We start from the raw sequence: 20,193 nt of genomic DNA on the forward strand, positions 1-20,193 counted from the left end.
ATGGTAGGATGAGCAACCTCACTGACCTAGTCATTGAACTGCTCTGCCACCTCATAGCTCCACCGGGCAAGTGAAGCCCTTCAGTTCTCTGAGCTCTGACCTCCGTCAGGCATTCAAGGCCTTCCTCCACCTGCAGGCTTCTGCCTGCGCATCATCCCTGGTGTCTAGTGGGAGAGCTCTGCTCCTCTGCTAGGCTGCCCTCTTCCTCTTTTTTCTTTTGCCCCTTTTTACTGTTTATGTGCTGTTCCTTTTGTGTCTATGGCTTTCTGCTTTTATTCTCTCGTCTTTGTTTTTCTCCCCTCACTCCGCTCTCTCACTCTTCACTCTGGCTCTCCCCCCCTCGCTCCCCCGCCGCTGCTGCCCCTGTGGCCAGCCCCCCTTTTTTGTGCTATTTCCTGCTTTGCTCCTGACTCCCAGCTGTCCTCCCTCCCACTTAATGGCAGCCACTGCATGTTAGGTGCCACCTCATAGCTCCACCGGGCAAGTGAAGCCCTTCTGTTCTCTGAGCTCTGACATCCGTCAGGAGTTCGAGGCCTTCCTCCACCTGCAGGCTTCTGCCTGCACATCATTCCTGGTGTCTAGTGGGAGAGCTCTGCTCTTCTGCTAGGCTGTCCTCTTCCTCTTTTTTCTTTTGTCTCTTTTTACTCTTTATGTGCTATTCCTTTTGTGTCTATGGCTTTCTGCTTTTGTTCTCTCGTCTTTGTTTTTCTCCCCTCACTGTGCTCTCTCACTCTTCACTCTCGTCTCGCTCTCCCCCCTCTGACTCCCCCACCGCTGCTGCCCCTGTGGCCAGCCCCCTTTTTTGTGCTGTTTCCTGCTCTGCTCCCGACTCCCAGCTGTCCTCCCTCCCACTTAATGGCAGCCACTGCATGGTAGGTGCCACCTCATAGCTCCACCGGGCAAGTGAAGCCCTTCCGTTCTTTGAGCTCTGACCTCCGTCAGGAGTTTGAGGCCTTCCTCCACCTGCAGGCTTCTGCCTGCGCATCATTCCTGGTGTCTAATGGGAGAGCTCTGCTCTTCTGCTAGGCTGCCCTCTTCCTCTTTTTTCTTTTGTCTCTTTTTACTCTTTATGTGATGTTCCTTTTGTGTCTTTTGCTTTCTGCGTTTATTCTCTCTTCCTCGTTTTTCTACCCTCACTCTGCTCTCTCTCTCTTCACTCTTGCTCTCCCCCCTCTCCCACTCCCCCATCACTGCTGCCCCTGCTGGACCACCCTCCTCCTCTTGCTTGTGCTCTATCTCTACTGCTGCTGCCCCAGGGGCCCTGCCCCCTTTTTCTCTCCCTTTCCCGCTCTCACCTCCCAGCTATCCTCTCCTCCCCCCTCCCTACTTAATGGCGGCCTCTGCCCGGGTGTGCCTAAGGCAAGCCCATCTGTGCCTGTCCGTGACCTGAACGCGACCAGTGGCAGGACCCCTGGTCCTGACTCCCGCCCCCTCTACACAGCAGCAAAACTTATCGCACCCAACCCAGAACGCAACAACAACTCCAAGCAAGCATCTTCAAGTAACACACAAGGTCCCTTCAGCTGCCTCCACTGCCATTAAACCTGCACCACCACCAAGATCCAGGACCCAGCACAACCCATCTACAACAACTCTCTGAACCCGAAACCCCTGAAGTGCATCCTCCTCAACGTCTGCTTGCTCCATAAACATGCCACAGAAATCTGGGATCTACTCGACAGCACCACCCCAGACATCGCATTCCTCACCGAGACCTGGACCAACAACACCTCAGACCCAGACATTGTCATCCCCATCCCTCAGGGATATAAGATCGCCCCGAAAGACTGCCCCAGCCGCCCTGGTGGGGCAGCATCGCCATTGTCCACAGATCCAACCTCCGCCTCAACACACACTTCGAAGACTCCAAAGAAGCCACAAACCTGATGGAACACCTCCACTTCAACCTACACACCAGCCCAACATCCACCATCAGGGGAACCATCATCTACCGCCCCCCCGGACCTCGCACACCTTTCACCGACTCCATCACGGACTGCATCTCCGCACAAGCCATCGCAGCCAGCAACTACACCCTGCTAGGAGACCTCAACTTCCACCTTGAGAATTTACAAGACCCCAACACTGCATCCCTCCTAGACAACCTCCACAACATAGGACTCTGACAGAGTGTGACAGAGCCAACACACTCAGCAGGACACACCCTCGATCCCATCTTCACTACAGTAACCTCCGCTACCTTCAGCCACACCACGGAACTCCCATGGACAGATCACTGATGCATCCACTTCACCTTCAACACACCCACCATCACCAGACCCCCAACTCCAGCCATCGCATAGAAACTGGACAAGAACAACCGACGATCAGCTCACCGCCGCCCTCGCCATTGCCGCCCCCACCATCACACACAACGATGACCCAAACACCGCAGCATGCACCTTTCACAAATGGATCACCGACTGCGCCAACACCATAGCCCCCATCAAAAAGAACAACAACACCCACGCAGAGAGAGCCAGCTGGTTCACTCCCGAACTCCGGGAATCAAGACGCACTTGACGCTGCCTCGAGAAAATCTGGAGAAACACCAAATCCCCTGAAGCCCACAACAACTTCAGAGCTGCTACCACAGCACACCACCAACTCATCAGAAACACCAGAAAGAAGGCTATCCAAGATAGGATGCCTTCACAAGCACACAACAGCAAGGAACTCTTCAGCATCATCAAGGAGTTCGCCCAACCCAACAGTGAAACAATGGACATCCCACCCTCACAGGAGCTATGTGACAGAATCAACACCTACTTCCACCACAAAATCAAGACCATCTACAACAGTTTCAACAAGAACAACCAATGTACAGAACCCCCCCCCCCTTCCGCACCCAGACACCAACAAACCTACAATCTCCACCTGGACACCCCTCTGATCTGAAGATACGCTGAAAACAATGAAGTCCATACACTCCGTGGTCCCCATGGACACATGCCCCCATCACATCTTCAACAGAGCTGCAGACACCATCACCCCCAAGCTCCGCCTCACCATCAACGGCTCACTAGCTGCCGCCACCTTCCCCGACAACTGGAAACATGCTGAGATCAACCCCCTCCTCAAGAAACCCTTGGCAGACCCCACCGACCTCAAACGCTTTAAGCCCATCTCTCTACTTCCATTTTAAGTGAAATTCATTGAAAAAGCAGTGAACAGCCAACTCACCACATTTTTAGAAGTCCACAAAATCCTCAACTTCTCCCAATCCAGCTTCAGGTTGAACCACAGCACTGAAACAGTTCTTCTGGCCTCAACAAACGACATCTGCACCCTACTTGACAAGGGAGAGACAACGGCACTCATCCTACTTGACCTCTCGGAAGCTTTTGACACAGTCTCCCATCATACCCTGATAAGAAGACTCCACGAAGCCGGCATCAGAGACAAGCCCCTCAATTGGATCTAATCCTTCCTCTCCGGAACGACGCAACGAGTGAGACTTACCCCCTTCCTCGCAGATCCTGCACCCACCACCTGCTGAGTGCCCCAGGGATCCTTCATCAGCCCCACGCTGTTCAACGTCTACATGGCCATGCTACCCACCCTCGTCAGAAGCTATGGAATAAACATCATCTCCTATGCCGACGACACTCAACTCATCCTCTTCCTCTCCAACAAACCAGACAAGGCCAGACACAACTTTCATAAAGGCATGAAAGCAGTCACCAACTGGATGAGAGACAGCTGCCTTCAACTCAACACAAACAAGACAGAAGTACTTAACATGGGCCCTCATCCCAACGCATGGAGCGACTCCTAGTGGCCACCCACCCTCAAAAACCAGCCCACCCCCAGCAGCCAAGCCCGCAATCTCAGAATCATCCCGTACCCTGATCAAATCAACTCAGTCACCTCCACCTGCTTCCGCACCCTCCGCCTCCTACGCAAGTCCTTCAAATGGATCACCCTTGAACATAGAAAGACCATCACACATGCCCTCACCCCCCCCAGACTAGACTACGGCAACGCACTCTACACCGGAATCAACAAACAACTCACCCGCAAATTGCAAAACATCCAGAACGCCGCTGCCAGACTGATCCTCGACCTACCCGACACGCACACAAAACCCCCCACAACACCGGACCAGCCTACCTGAACCAGCGACAACCTCCAAGTACCCCACAGGGCCCTGCGCTCAGCCCAGCTCTCTCTCACAGAAGTACCCCTCATCAGGAAAACCAGAACAGGAGGACGCTCCTTCTCCTATCGCGCAGTCACCGCTTGGAACGCCCTACCCATCCACATCAGACAAACCACCTCCCTCCCCAACTTCACGAAGGAACTGAAGACATGGCTTTTTTAATCCCCCTCACCGGTACACTCTACACTTCCCCCACTAGCGCCTTGAGACCCTAACGGGTGAGTAGCTGCACTTTACAAACACTGATTGATTGATTGATTGATTAAAACAATGGAAGTTCACAACAGACTATACAGCTATTCCACCCCATGCATTTTTACAAATTCCCTGAAAATACCTTGTTTTTTTGTTTTTAACAAATGTTTGTAAGGTCCCTGATCCTGAGGGTCCCCTCTGATGGTGAACTGGTGGTCCTTAGCATCATCTGTTGTAAAACCTGACAGAGAATATCGGAAACTGGTCTTCTTGTTCTGTTCTCATGGTGTTAGGTTACTTGCCTTACTGTGCAAGCTCCATCTTGTGGTAGATTATTATTGATTTTGAGGTTCATAGTGCTACCTAGGGGGAGTTGCATACTGCCCTACCCATCTAATTTATGTCTGCCTTTGAGGATACAGCAGCCCATTTAGCTTTTTTGTTTGTGAATATTATGAACAGTGGTTCTGCCTCACTGTTCACAAATGATAGAAAAAAATGTGTGTAGTAATGCATGTGCCACCAGGACTGCTGTGATTGGCTGACTGCAACCTGACCAGAAAGTTGCACCGCCATTTTAGGTAATGGGGATGAAAAATTAAATGAAAAGTGGAATGATGATTCAGGGTGGAGGTACCCTGACCCCAGGGCTGTGATATTGGGGTCTTTGAGGGTCAAATTATGACCTTAAAAATATATTTGTCATGCTGGACGATATTCGCAAATACGTTGTGATGTTCAGAGTGGCCCCCTGTGTAACGTTGCAATGAATTTGCGAATAATGGCAAGAAAATGTAAAAATTAAAATCACAGACTTATTCAAACATTAAATCATTCACTCATAGAAGTACTCAGACACTCATGCACCCACTTACAGACCCACACAGAGAGTCATATACCCACATTCAGACCCACTGAGACACTTGCACACCCACTCACACACTCATACACCCACTCATGGATCCACTCACAAGTCACACATCCAGTCATAGACACACTCAGACCCTCACACTCACACCCAGACCCTCACACACCCACTCACAGACCCACTCAGAGCCAGTCATGTACCCACTCACACACCCACTCTCACCCTCATGCACCTACTCAAAGACCCACTCAGACCATCACACATCCACTCACAGGCCAACTCAGACCCTCACACTCCCACTCTCACACCCAGACAGACATTCTCACACCCACTCTCACACCCAGAGACACCCTCTTATACCTATTCTCAAACCCAGAGAGACAGACCCTGCAGCCAACTCCCATAGAGAGTTGGGTGGTTATGGGGTGGGCTGCAGGGACTTGCCAAAGGCCACCGCACACGGCCAAAGGCTGTGCATGGTGGTGGTTGGATTAACGAATAGTAATCAAAATTACTTTAGGTTAAAATAAACATATAAATTCACTGAAAAAAACAAAGGTTACAGGGACGTTATACTTATGAAATATGATTGTAAAACTTAGAAATTCACTGAAAAAAAACAAAGGGTACAGGAAATATACTCGTACAAAACCATAGAAATTCAACAGTTATAGTTAGAGTTATTTCAAGTAACTATAATTTGTGTCCTAAGGTAACTATTACTCGTGCCCTCGCCATGCACTTACCCCAGATATTACAGAATTCATGACAACTTCTATAACACTATTAAAAATATAAATGAAGCATTGGCAGTCAAATTAATGAAGAAAAAACTGCATTGCAGGGGCACTTTTAGAAGTCCCGGGGGCCACTACTTCCCTTGGGCTATGGTTTATAACTATGGGGGACTGCTTGAAATGGGGTCTTTGGTTGGCAGTCAGGTTACCCTCTGTCCAAGCAAGGACACTCTCGCTAGTCAGGGTAAGTCACACACAATCAAATTATTCTGTGCCCACCCTTTGGTAGCTTGGCACTGAGCAGTCAGGCTTAACTTAGAAAGCAATGGGTAAAGTATTTGTGCAATAAATCATGCAACAACACAGTATAAATAACAAGAAAATACACCACACAGGTTTAGAAAAATATAGAATATTTATCTGAGTAGAATAAGGTCAAAAGTACAAGTTGAGATATCACTTTTGTGATGAAAAGTACAGTCTTTAATTCTTAAAAAGCAATATGTGTCTCTTGCAAGCACAAAGTAACTAGTTTGCTTCTAAATTATCCGCAAAGGACTGCAGAGGAGGAGATGCGTGGAAAACAGGGAGGTTTGTGTCGGTTTTGCCGGGTTCACACAGACGATGCATCAATGCTTTTCCTCGCAACAAGGGCTTTGCGTCCATTCCCGGCACGCAGACTGGGATCCTCTTTGGGTTGTGGGGTATTTGGATGCCCTGGGGACGATGCAGAGAAATCCTAGACATGTAGGACGAAGTCACAGTAGCTGCGTCGATCCAGTGGGCAACGCAGGGAAATTTCTGTCACACGGCAGGCACTGCGTGGATTCCCCTCGCAGGCAGTCGGGCTGCATCATTCTGGCTCGTCTAGGTGTCGATCCAGTGGGCTGTGCGTCAAAGTTCTGGTTGCAATGCTGGAGCTGGAGCTGCATCGATCTCCACTCGGGGAGGGGGGCTGTGTCGTTCTGGTTTGGCATGCGGTGATTTTCTCACGCCGATGCAGGCTGTGCATTGATTCTGGCAGGCTGTGTGTCGATTTTCACCACACAAGGAGTTCTTTGCAGAGATTAAGGGGGTCATTATGACCTCGGTGGTCTTTTCGCAAGACCGCCGAGGTACCGCCGTGCTGAAGACCGCCAGTGGTGGCGGTCTTCCGCGCCGCGTATTATGACCGCTGGCAGCCCACTGTACGGAAAGCCGCCAGCAGCCATACTGGCGGACGGCGGGAAAGTGGAGGTTGCTCAACCTCCACTGCCATGTCAACAGAACACCACCCACTGAACCACGTCCCATGATTCGGAGTGGTGGTGTTCTGGTGACGTTGTGTTGGTGGCGGAGCTGCCCCCATGGATCCCGTCCCCTCCCGGAGGATCAACGAACAAGGTAAGTTGATCGTCCATTAGGGAAGGGAGTGGGGGGGTGTTGTGTGCGTGCATGGGGGCCTGCTTGTGAGAGTGTAGAGGGTGTGTGTGAGTCAGTGTATGCGTGCGGGGGGGGGTTGTGTGTATGGGAAATGTGTGCGGGTCGGACGGTGTGCATGTCTGTTTGTATGTGTGTGGGTATGTGTTGTCGGGGTGTATGTGTGCGTGTAGGGGTGTGTATATGTGCATGTTGAGGGTGTGTGCGTGTAGGGTTGTGCATATGTGCATGTTCGGGGTTGTGTTGTGCCACCTTTGGGGGGTGACAGGGGGGTGGGGGGGTGGGGGAGGACTCATGGGGGGGAGTGGGGGAGACCCCTATCAGTGCCAGGGAAGGTATTCCCTGGCACTGATAGTGTCTACCGCCATGGATATCATGGCGGTTCCCAACCACCCAAGATCCATGGCGGTATGCAGGGTCTTGATACCGTCAGCGGTCTAGTGACGACCGCCGGGCTGGAGACCGTAATCTCCAGCCCAGCGGTCTTCACCGCCATGGTGGTCGGAATGGTGAAGTGGCATAATTCCATTTTTTTTCCGCCGGCCTGTTTGCGGTCTTACCGTCGCTTTACCACCGACCGCCAGGGTCGTAATGACCCCCTGAGTCTTTTTGGCCCTGAGACTTCAGAAAACAGGAGGCAAGCTCAATCCAAGCCCTTGGAGAACACTTCTCAGCAGAGCCAGAGGGCAGCAAGGCAGCAGGGCAACAGCAAGGCAGCAGTCCTTTACAGCAAACAATCAGATGAGTCCTTTGGGCAGCCAGGCAGCTTCTCTTAGCAGGTTGCAGGTTTTGGTTCAGAGTTCCTTTCCCAGTAGGTATCTTATCAAGAAGTATCTGCAGAAGTATCTGTAGAAGTGTCTGAGTTTGTAGGGTCAGAGATCAGTTTAAATACCCAAATGTGCCTCTGAAGTGGGGGAGACTTCAAGGAGTGGCTTAGAAGTGCACAAAGTCCCCTTTCAGTTCAATTCTGTCTACCATTAGGGGGTTTGACAGTCCATTGTGTGAGGCCACTGTTCTTTCAAATGTAAGTGTCAGGCCCTCCACCCTCCCAGCCCAGAAAGACCCATTCAGTATGCAGATGTGTGCAGGTGTGACTTAGCATCCTGTGGTTGGGGTTGTCTGAGTGGAATGCACAAGGGAGCTGTCAACTAACCTAGCCAGACGTGGATTGTAAGGCACAGAAGGATTTAAGTGTAGAGAAATGCTCACTTTCTCAAAGTGGCATTTCTAGAATAGTAATATTAAATCCAACTTCACCATTAAGCAGGATTTACCATTCTGGCCATACTAAATACGACCTGGTTACCCCTTTCAGATCAGAATCTACCACTCAAACAGTATATGAGGGTAGCCCTAATGCTATCCTATGAAAGGAGCAGGCCTCACAGCAGTGTAAAACTAATTTAGGGGTTTTACACTACCAGGACATATAGAACACACATGTTCATGTCCTGCCTTTTACCTACATAGCACCCTACCCTATGTGCTATCTAAGGCCTACCGTAGGGGTAACTTATATGTAGAAAAAGGGGAGTTTAAGGCTTGGCAATTACTTTTAAATGCCAAGTCGAAGTGGCATTGAAACTGCACACACAGATCTTACAGTGGCAGGCCTGAGACATGGTTAAGGGCTACTTAAGTGTAGTAGTATTTAATTTACAGGCCATGGGCACATGTAGTGCACTTTGCTAGGGTCTTACATGTAAATTCAATAAGCCAATTGAGTATGAGCCAATGTCACCATGTTTTAGGGGGGAAAGCATATGCACTTTAGCACTGATTAGCAGTGGTAAAGTGCACAGAGTCCTATAGCCAGCAAAATTAGGTCAAAGGCAAAAGGTTTGGGGGTGACCCTGCAGAAAGGCCATTTGCAACAGGGACCATGCAGCCTTCCCACGCCCCAGTGACCATTTTTTTCAGTGGGTAATATGTAGAAAGTATGCAGGAGGACCAAGCAGTCCCCGCAACGCTGAGGACCACCAACTTCATGGGGCAAGATATAAATTTAATAGGTGGGGTCCTGCAGAACCCCTCTGGTCTAGGAAGTACTCCACGGGGAAACATACAGAAATAGTTAAAAGGGGGATGCTACAGAACACCCCCAAGACCACCACCTCCTAGGGCTAAAAATAGATATAAGAAGGGGGCCCATTGTGGATCGGGGGACCACCAGCTCCCTGGGCAAAAACTGAAATGATGGTGGAGGCCTGTGTGGTCCTCCTTGTAGAGCCATGCATGGCCCTGGAGACCGCTACCCCTCCAGGGCCGGCTCCTGCTATCTTCTCAGGTGCCCACCCTTGGGAGGCAGCTGTCTGCTGTTGCTTGGTGGGAGCTGCCATATCCCGCCAAGCAAAAGCAAACATAATTCTGCTTTCAGCAAGCGGGAGCTGTAAAACAGCTCCAGCTTGCTTAAAGTGGAATTTTGATCACCATCCCAGCACTCTAACCTGCATGCAGGGAAGGAGATAAAAACATTGCTCCCTCAAGCAGGGAGCTTCTATTTAAAGCAGCTCCCTGCTTGCAAGAGCAATGCCACCTCCCACAGGAGACTAAAGGCCCCCGTGATCCCCAAGTCATCCAATTGTGTTTTCTCTGCAGCTCCACCTTGTGAAGTTACCTGATGAAGCTGCTCGAGAATTAATCACATTGACAAAGTTACAGACACACAAGGACACTGAAGACATTTCCTCAACGTCCTGTAGTGTAGGAGATGCACTATACATTTACCCAAAGAGATAGCACTTACAAATTAGCCAGTACAAAGTATTCCAGTTGAGTAGGCATTTTTCACAAAATGGTGTCTATTATTAGATACATTTGCATGTCAGGATTCCTTCTGGCACAATGTTCATTTCAGAGAAATTAAACCTCAGCAGGAAGTACTTACAAATATAAACAAAGCAGGTGCCCAAGTTCGATGTCCACTTCTGTAAAGTACTAATCATCCTAATCTCTGCGCATGATCAAGGCAAATCAAATGCTTATTCTCTGCATTTTCACCTTGAAAAGTTATCTATAAACTTTCATGAGGGTGTTTGCATCCTTGCTTTTTTTTAGCACTATATCTGAAGTAGTGACTATGACAAGTGAGTACTTTGTTTTCAACTGTTGCTGAGAGCCAACCCCACCATGCACAGCCAAAGGCCGTGTGTGACACAGGGTTAGGTGGATATAGTGGTTTGGTAGTAGGATCTGGCCTGGTGCCCTCACCATGCACAGCTAAATACCCCATATATTGCAACACTCATGACATTTTTGATAACATCATTGATATTATCAGTGGAATATTTGCAGTAATATTTTTGAGCAGAAAAATGCATGGCAGGGTGCAAGTTACAGTTACCTTAGGGCACAAGTTATAATCACTTGAAATAACTCTAACCATAACTGCTAAATGTATATGTTTTTGCATTTTTAAAATGTGAGCCTAACTATAACGTCCCTTAAACATTTATCTTTTTAAGTTAATTTCTATGGTTTCTCTTAATTCGATTTCCTAACTATAATGTCCCTTTCACCTTTGGTTTTTCCAGTGAATAAGTGTGAAATGTCTTGATCCTGGATAGAATTATCAGTAGCTCAAGTTATGTAGTTTACATTTTAAAGTGTGGATGGAACAAACTATATGTAGGGAGCACCACCAAAAAGTTAAAGGTCAGAATCCTCAAGCATATAAGAGCCATTGTGAATGGTGACAAAACTTATTCCATGGCATCTCACTTTGAAAAGCATCATGCTCGATCCCTCTCCACTTTTAAATATTATTATGGAATTAAATACATCAAGGCTCACCCTGATAGGGTGAAAATATTGCAAGGGGATGAATCAAGGTTGATAAAGATGCTGGGAATGGAGGCTTCCCATGGACACAATGTGGATGCTGAATTGTATGTCCACCAGTGAAATTACGTTTATGAGATTTTGATGCTTCTTTGCACATTATTCCGCATTTGCACTTAAAACTGTCAATATGATACCATATTTGCACTTTGAATGTGATTGATGCGGGCTACAGATTTATCCATGTTTGAGGTGGTGTGAACTACAATATATCAACTTTATGCATTAATTGTGTGGCCACATATTATGATACCACTGCATTTTGAATCCAATGAATGCAATTGATGTTTTTTTGCACAATATTGCGTATTTCCAGTTAGAACTTTTCACATGATAGCATATTTGCACTTTGGATGTTATTGATGTGATCTATCCATGATTAAGGTGGGTTGAACTGCAATATATCAACTCTATGCATTAATTGCATGGCCACATATTACAATACTTTGCACTTTGAATCCAGTGAATAGGTGTGATTTTGATAATGGGTTTTAATATTGATCATTGAGGAGCAAGCTAACAGAATGGTTGAACAGTAACATACTAGCCCATATATTAATGGTACATCTACATAATATGGCCCTCTTGTATTTTGAACCTAATGTAATTATATGGTTTCGATACATGGGGCTCTAATATAGACTATTGAGGGGTAGATTACCCTGGTATTTTAAGATTTGACCCAAGTAGGAATTTGGATTTTTTGAAGATAGAGATCTCATTTACATCTATGCCTAGAGAACTCCCATATAATTTTCATTTTTATTTTCCATCATACATCATGTGCGCTAAAGGATGATCAGTAAATCTTGGGAGGGGAACATATGAAATGAATTAAGGAATGAATGGATTATAGGAATAATATGCTGAGATGCGCTTACCATGTATGTATGTATGTATGTATGTATGTATGTATGTATGCCATATTTATAAAGTGCATTCCTACTCACAAGGAGCATTGAAGCACTAAAGCAAAGAGTAGAGAGCAGAGGAGGAATACAATAATGCAAGGACACCACCCAGGAGACAGATAGTGATTAGAAAGAAAGCAGAAAAATATTAATAAGTGCAGAGCGCGGTAAAAGAGGTACAAAAAAGGTATTATCGGGGAAAAAAACATGTTTTTACCAATTTCCTGAATTTCAGATAACAGGGTTCTTGCCTGATGTTCAAAGGAAGCGAGTTCCAACTTTTGGCAGCAGCCACAGTGAAGGCTTTATCGCCCCATTTGGCTTTACAGATTTGAGGAACCTGAATCCAGTATGCTTGAGAAGACCTCAAGTTTCTCTTAGGCACATACCAACGAAGCCTAGTGGTGAGATATCGTGGTCCGATCCCACGAGCTGCCTTATATGTTAGACAAAGCGATTTAAAAATAATACGCTGAGCCACCGGCAGCCAATGTAATTGTTTGAGGCTCTCTCTAACTGATACCCGCCGTGGAAGATTTAGAACAGCTCTAGCGGCAGAATTCTGGACCAACTGTAATTTGTTGATCAGCGCCTTATCCAAATTGAGGAATAGGGCATTGCAATAGCCTACCTTTGACATTACCAGCACTAAGATGCCAGATACTCTCCATTCATGTGAAAGATAAGAAAAAAAAATCCTGAGCATTTTGAGGAACCAGAGACTAGTCTTTACAGTATGGTTAACCTGTTTTTTAAAGGATAAATGATCATCAAACAGAATGCCCAGGTTCCTGCTAACAGTGGTGGGTACAGGACGAGTGCCACATTCAGAAGGCCACCAATGTGAGCTCCATAACTCTTTTCCCAGTCCGAAACAGAGAATTTCGGTTTTGGTGGCTTTCATTTTAAGCCAATTAGTATTCATCCAGTTGCTCACTGCTAACATACAATTACTAAACCGTTCCGCAACCTCCTCCCAAGGCTGTTTAATTGGGATGATAAGCTGAGAGTCATCTGCATAGGAGGACGGAATGAAACCAAAAGATTGAATCAAACTGGCCAGCGGGGCTACATACACGTTGAACAATGTGGGACTTAGGGAAGATCCCCGAGGAATCCCACAAAATAATAAATAAGGCGTGGATCTAAAATCGCCACAGCTAACCGTGGTCCATCTGTTCGTAAGAAAAGATTCCAAGAGCTTAAGCGCCCGCTCTCTAATCCCCACCTGGTAAAGGCGGGACGTCAACAAGTGAGGGGAGATGGTGTCAAATGCCGCCGATAAACCTAAGACAACTAGAGTAACCCCTTGGCCTTCATCTACCAATTTCCGGATAGCATGAGAAGATGAGATCAAGGCCGTTTCCGTGCTATGCGCTTTCCTAAAGCCGTGTTGGGAGATGTCGAGGGCTTCCGGTTCTACTAAGAAATCAGCCAGTTCCAGATTGAAGATTTTCTCTAAAATCTTTGCCAGATATGGAAGAATTGCTATTGGCCGTAAATTATTTAGGTCCTGACTATCACCATCTGGCTTTTTCTTGAGGGGTACCACTATGGTTTCTTTCCATGGGAGGGGTACACCCCAGATATCAGGACCTCTTGATAAATGGGAACTAACGTTTGAGCCATCAGGTCAGGGACCAGGTGAAATATGGAGGGGGGGACATGGATCAAGAGGGGAACCGGACTTAATTTCAAGGATCCTCTTTCTAATATTGTCGTTGGTAGGGATGTGGATGTCCGATAATACTTTGCAACTCGCATTAGAATCGGTAGATGTTGTGGAGGGAGGTACTCTAAGGTTGTCCTGAGGAGCAACATTTTCATGTATTTGGAGAATCTTGGGCCAGATGTAGCAAAGCTTTAGCGACTCGCAAACGGCGAAAATCGCCGTTTGCGAGTCGCTAAAGACACTTTGCTATGTGAAAAGCATTATGCGATTCGGAACCGACTCGAAAAATGCATTTCCGAGTCGCAAATAGGAAGGGGTGTTCCCTTCCTATTTGCGAGTCGTACTGATATGCAATTTCATTTGTGACCGCGATTGCGGTCGCAAATGAAAGCGCAGTTACCATCTACTTGAAGTGGATGGTAACCCAGTCGCAAACGGGAACGGGTCCCCATGGGACCCCTTCCCCTTTGTGTCTGGACCCAAAAATAATTTTTCAGAGCAGGCAGTGGTCCAATGGACCACTACCTGCCCTGAAAAATACCGAAACTAAAGGTTTATTTTTCAAAGTGCAGCTCGTTTTCCTTTAAGGAAAACGGGTTGCACTTTGAAAAAAAAGAACTGCTTTACTTAAAAGCAGTCACGGACATGGAGGTCTGCTGACTACAGCAGGCCTCCATCCCCTTGAGTGCCCTGAATCGCTAAGGGGTCGCAAATTGCGACCCACCTCCTTAATATTAATGAGGTGGGTCTTTGCGACCCCATAGCGACTCGCAGAAGGTGTCTGAGACACCTTTCTGCATTTCCCTTTGCGAGGTGCAAATTGCGAGTCGCTGGGACTCGCAATTTGCACCTTGCAAAAGGAAACCTACCTACATCTGGCCCCTTGTTCTCAAAGTGCATGGCAACCTTATCACAAAATTCCTGAGAGTTCTCCAAATCAGCAGGCCTAGGGGGCGTAGATAATGACTTTATCATCTTAAAGAGTTCCTTAGGGGCATTTAATGCCTCCTTCACTTTGGCAGTGTAGAAGTTAGATTTGGCCTTAAATTGCGCCGCTTTGTAAGCCTTAAGAGTGGAGTTTAGTACTGCCTTTTCCTCTGGACTGGATTTAGTTTCCACCAGCGCTCCTGTTGTCGATACTTTCTATGGAAGGATTTAAGCTCCTTCGTAAACCAGGGGTGACCGAGTTTCTTCCAGCTGCTGGGTCCCCGAATTATAGGGGGAGCCAATTGAGCCATTGCCATTTCCACCCCTTGCTGGAAACTACCATGAAAAGTGCTCCCACTGGGGATCCAATGTAAATATTGTATGGTCCAGAATTATTCACTGTGCACTTTAAGGGGAGTAACAGAAGGTTTTCTGATATTTAGAAGGGAGATTAATGGAATATTGAGATATGTCCTATATGATCTATTGTCAGTTTTAGGGGTGTAATGCCACAATCTGGTCTTTATTCAGTCACTGTGCACTTTAGAAGAAACAATGTGAATTTTTTTTTGATGAAATAATGTGATCTAGCATTTATGGGCAGTCAACTTATTGTGTGCGCTGAAGGTATGTGTAACAGTTACCCTGTATGGTATACTTTTGATCATTGCTAATATTAAGAGACATCACAAATAAGGATTGCAAATGATCATTGAGAAAAGGATATGGATATGGATTATTAGTGAGGGGAAATGTAGTAAGATTACCGTATTTATCGGCGTATAACACGCACTTTTTCTCCCTGAAAATAGGGGGCAAATGATGTGTGCGTGTTATACGCCGATAAAATTTAATGGGTTTTTTTTCTGAAATTTCCTCTTAAAAAGAGGTGCGTGTTATACACCGGTGCGTCTTATACGCCGATAAATACGGCAAATGACTGTGTTAATAATAGTTCAACATTTATAAAAAATAATAAATAATATTTATGCAAAAGAATACTTTGATATAATTTATATATATATATATATATATATATATATATATATATATATATATATATATATATATATATATATATATATATATATATATATATATATATATATATACATATATATATATATATGTATATATATATATATATGTATATATATATATATATATATATATATATATATATATATATATATATATATATATATATAAATATTTACAGGGACTTTATAGTTAGGCTCGATTTTCACTTGTACAAAACCAGTGAATTTAAGCAGCTATAGTGACTTGAGCTGACTGTTTTACCTGAGCTATGGTGTTTTCTAACAGTTTATGTGTGTTCAGCATATATACAAAGGTACTGCAAAAGTTAAAATAGTATACTTTCTGTACTACTAATGAGTGATTTAATTTCTAACCTATATTATGTGAGTGGATGTGTGAGTGTGTGTATCTGTGTGTGAGTGTGTCTGAGTGACTGTATGGGTATGTGAGTGGGTGTATGAGTGCATCTATGGGTGTATAAGTAGCTGTGTAAGTAGATGTGTAGGTGAGTGAGTAACTGAGTGAGTGACTATATTGGTGAGTCAGTGGCTGTATGGGTGAGTGAGTGGCTGTGTGAATTGCTGTATTGGTGGGTGAGTGGGTATGTAAGTGATTATATGAATGAGTTAGTGTCTGAATTGATGTATGAGTGAATGACTGGTTGTGTAAGTGGCTGTATGGGTGAGTGAGTGGCTGTTTGAGTGGCTGTTTGGTTAAGTGAGTTGGTGTGTGAACGGCTGTATTGTACAGTAAGTTTATGTGAGAATGGATGTATGAGTGAGTAAGCATATGTGTGAGTGCTTGGATGGATGTGTGCATGGTTGTTTGGGTGTGTGAGTGAGTGTGTGAGTGCTTGTATGGGTCAGTGAGTGGTTGTGTTGAGAGGCTGTATGGATGAGTGAATGGGTGTGTGAGTGGCTGTAGAGGTAAATAAGTGGGTGTGTAAGTAACTGTAATGTTGGGTTTGCGGCTCTGTGAGTGGCTGCATGGGTAAGTGACTGATTGTATGACTAGCTGTATGGGGGAGTAAATGGTTGTGTGAGTGCCTGTATGAGTGAGTGAGTGAGTGTGTTAGTGGCTATATGGATGAGTGAGTAGTTGTGTGAGTACTTGTATTTGTCTGTAAACGGGTATGCAAATGGTTATGTGAGTGTAGAGTGGGTGTATGAGAGGTTGTATATGCGAGTGGGTGTGTGAGTGTTTCTGTGGATGCTGCTATCAGTGATGTCATGAGAGATATCATTTGAGATGTCATCAGTGATGTCACTGACCATGTCATGAGTAATGTAATATGCGAGGTCATTAGAAGTGCAATGTGGGTGCCTAGGTAATATTTAGCTCAGGAAAATATAACTGCTGTGTTTCACTGGCTTTGTACTAGTGAAATGTGAGTCTAACTATAATGTTTTTTTTCCAGTGAATTTCTAAGTTTTTTTTTTTTAATTCTAGCACCTAACTGTAAGGTCCCTGTAACATTAGGTTTTTTCAGTAATTTTTAAAAGTTTTTCTAATGTTGTTTCCTAACTAAAACATCCATGTAACTTTTGATTTTAAAGCTAATTTCTAATGTTTTTTAAATGTATTTTCTAACTGTAACCACTAACTTTTGACAGTGAGTAGGTGAGTGAGTACATACATGTCTCAGTAGGTTGGTGAATGAGTGTGAGAATGTCTGAATGGGTGTATGAGTGTCTGATTAGGTCTGTGAGTGGGTGCATTAGTCTCGGAGTGGGTCTTGCAAGTGGGTGTGTGAGCCTGAGTAAGCCTGCAAGTGGGTGCATGAATGTGTGAGTGACTGTGTGAATGTCTGAGTGGGTCTCTGCATGGGTGCATAAGTGTCTTGGTCTGTGAGTGAGTGCATGAGTCTCTTAGAGGGACTGTGACTGGGTGTGTGAGTCTCTGAAAGGGTCTGTGAGCGTGTGAGTCTCTGAGTGGGTCTGTTAATTCATACTTGAGTCTCTGAGTGGGTCTGTGAGTGGGTGTGTGAGCCTCTGAGGGGGTCTGTGAATGAGTACCTGAATCTCCTAGAGTGTATGTGAGTGCATGAGTTTCTGAGTGTGTATGTGAGTGAGTACATGAGTCTCTGAGTGGGTCTGTGTGTGGATGTGTGAGCCTAAGTGGGTCTGTGACTGGGTGGAAAAAATTCTGAGAGGATCTATGAGTGGGTGTGTTAATGTCTAAGTGGGTCTGTGAGTAGGTGCATGGGTGTCTGAGTGAATATCTGAGCACAACTGTGAGTGGGTATGTGAGTGTCTGTGGAGCGTGTCAGTAGCTGACTGAGTGATTCAGCCACAAAGGAACCTTACCTTCCCTTTTATCCAACAAGAGTCCACAGTTTTGCATGAAATATCGACCCAAGTAGAGTTCTTTCTGCCTCCTTGGGTACATGTCCAGTACATATTCCACACCACAGCTGCATAGTGGACCATGAGGAAATGCCTCCAGCGACCTTGTATGCATTTGGCATTGTGACTGTGGCTCATGTGTCTTTCTCCAAAATTATTTGATAACATGAATCCTCCTATAGAGAAGACAACAAGAGTACAAGGAGTTAAATCTTCATCAAACAAGATTCTTTCCACTTCAATATATGAATAAAGGGCTACATGTAGCAAAGGCCAATTTTGCAAATCGGAAATTACGAGTTGGTGCGACACGCAATTTCCGATCCGCAAAATCGGATGCAGTACGGTGTCTCAGACACCGACTGCGAGTCGCTATGGGGTCGCAAAGACCCACCTCATTAATATTAATGAGGTGGGTCGCATTTTGCGACCCCATAGCGAGTCCCTGCACTCACAGGGATGGTGGCCTGCTGAAGTCAGCAGACCTCCATGTCTGTGAGTGCTTTTTAAATGAAGCAGTTTTTTTTTTATTTTGCAGCCCGTTTTCCTTAAAGGAAAACGAGTTGCAAAATAAACAAAATTACAAAACCATTTGGTTTCGTTTTTTCAGAGTAGGCAGTGGTCCTTTGGACCACTGCCTGCTCTGAAAAAACCTTGTGGGCAACATTCACAAAGGGGAAGGGGTCCCTTGGGGACCCCTTCCCTTTTGCAAATGAGTTACCACCAGTGTGACACTGGTGGTAACTGCGAATTGCTTTGCGACCGCATTCGCGGTCACAAAACAATTCTGCATTGCGATGCGAGTCGCAAATAGGAAGGGAACACCCCTTCCTATTTGCGAGTCGCATTCACAATTTGTGAGTCGGTACCGACTCGCAAATTGTGAATGTGCATTGCAGAAGGCTGTTTGCATGGTGTAAACTGCGATTTTCGCAGTTTGCACCATGCAAACGGCTTACTACATCTGGCCCTAAGTGTTTATTTGTTTGGTAAAGATGTCCTCATATTCCTCTGCATCAAGAACTCCTCATTGATATTGGTGGGTAACTCGCTGGAGGGGTTCATCATACTCATACCAATTTAAAGGACAAACCATGGACTCTCCTCTCACCAGGAGAGGCCTAGAAAGAACCCACTTGTCACAGTCACATACAGATTGTGCTCCAATAGATGCAAACAATGCATGCACCTGATATCCTCCTTTCCCTCCTTCTCACTGCTTTGTCTTGCGCTGAGCCTGGTTGTGTCCATGCCTGCTGCCCTCCTTTCCCTCCTTCTCACTGCTTTTTCCTTGTGCTTTGCCCTGTTTTGTGCATGTCTGCTGCCCTCCTTTTCACTTATTTGTCCTTGCACTGAACCCAGTTTTGTCCATGCCTGCTGCCTGCCTTCCTCTCATTTTCACTGCTTCCTGCTTCCTGCTTGTGCTCAGCCCAGTTTTGAGTATGCCTGCTGCCTGCCTCTCCCTCCTTGTTACCCTTATCACTGCTTACTGCTTGCGCTTAGGCCATTTTTTTACCTAACTGCTGCCTGCCTCTCCCTCCTTCTCACTGTTTTCTGCTTGCGCTCAGCCTGGTTCTGTCTCAGCCTGCTGCCTGCCGTTCTCTCCTTCTCATTGCTTTGTCTTTGCTCTCAATCCAGTTTTGTCCATGCCTGCTGCCATTCTTTCCCTCCTTCTCACTGCTTTGCCCCTGCGCTCAACCGGTTTAGTCTTTGCATGCTGCCTGCCTTTCCCTCCTTCTCATTGCTTTCTGGGTGCTCAGCCCAGTTTTGTGTGTGCCTGCTAACCTCCTTTCCCTCCTTTTCACTGCTTTCTCCTTGCACTCAGCCCAGTTTTGTGCATCCCTGCTCCTTGCATCTCCCTCCTTTTCTTTGCTTCTTCCTTGCTCTTAGCCGAGTTTTGTGCATGCATGCCTCGTGCCTCTCACTGCTTTCTGCTTGCGATCAGCCCAGTTTTGTGCATGCCTGCCTCTCCCTCCTTCTCACTGCTCTCTCCTTCATCTCAGTCTGGTTTTGTGGGTGCCTGCTGCCTTCATTTCTCTCCTTCCCACTTCTTTCTGGTTGCACTCAGCCGGTTTT

This window comes from Pleurodeles waltl, chromosome 3_1 (genome assembly GCF_031143425.1).
Source record: "Pleurodeles waltl isolate 20211129_DDA chromosome 3_1, aPleWal1.hap1.20221129, whole genome shotgun sequence".
NCBI classification, from domain to species: domain Eukaryota; kingdom Metazoa; phylum Chordata; class Amphibia; order Caudata; family Salamandridae; genus Pleurodeles; species Pleurodeles waltl.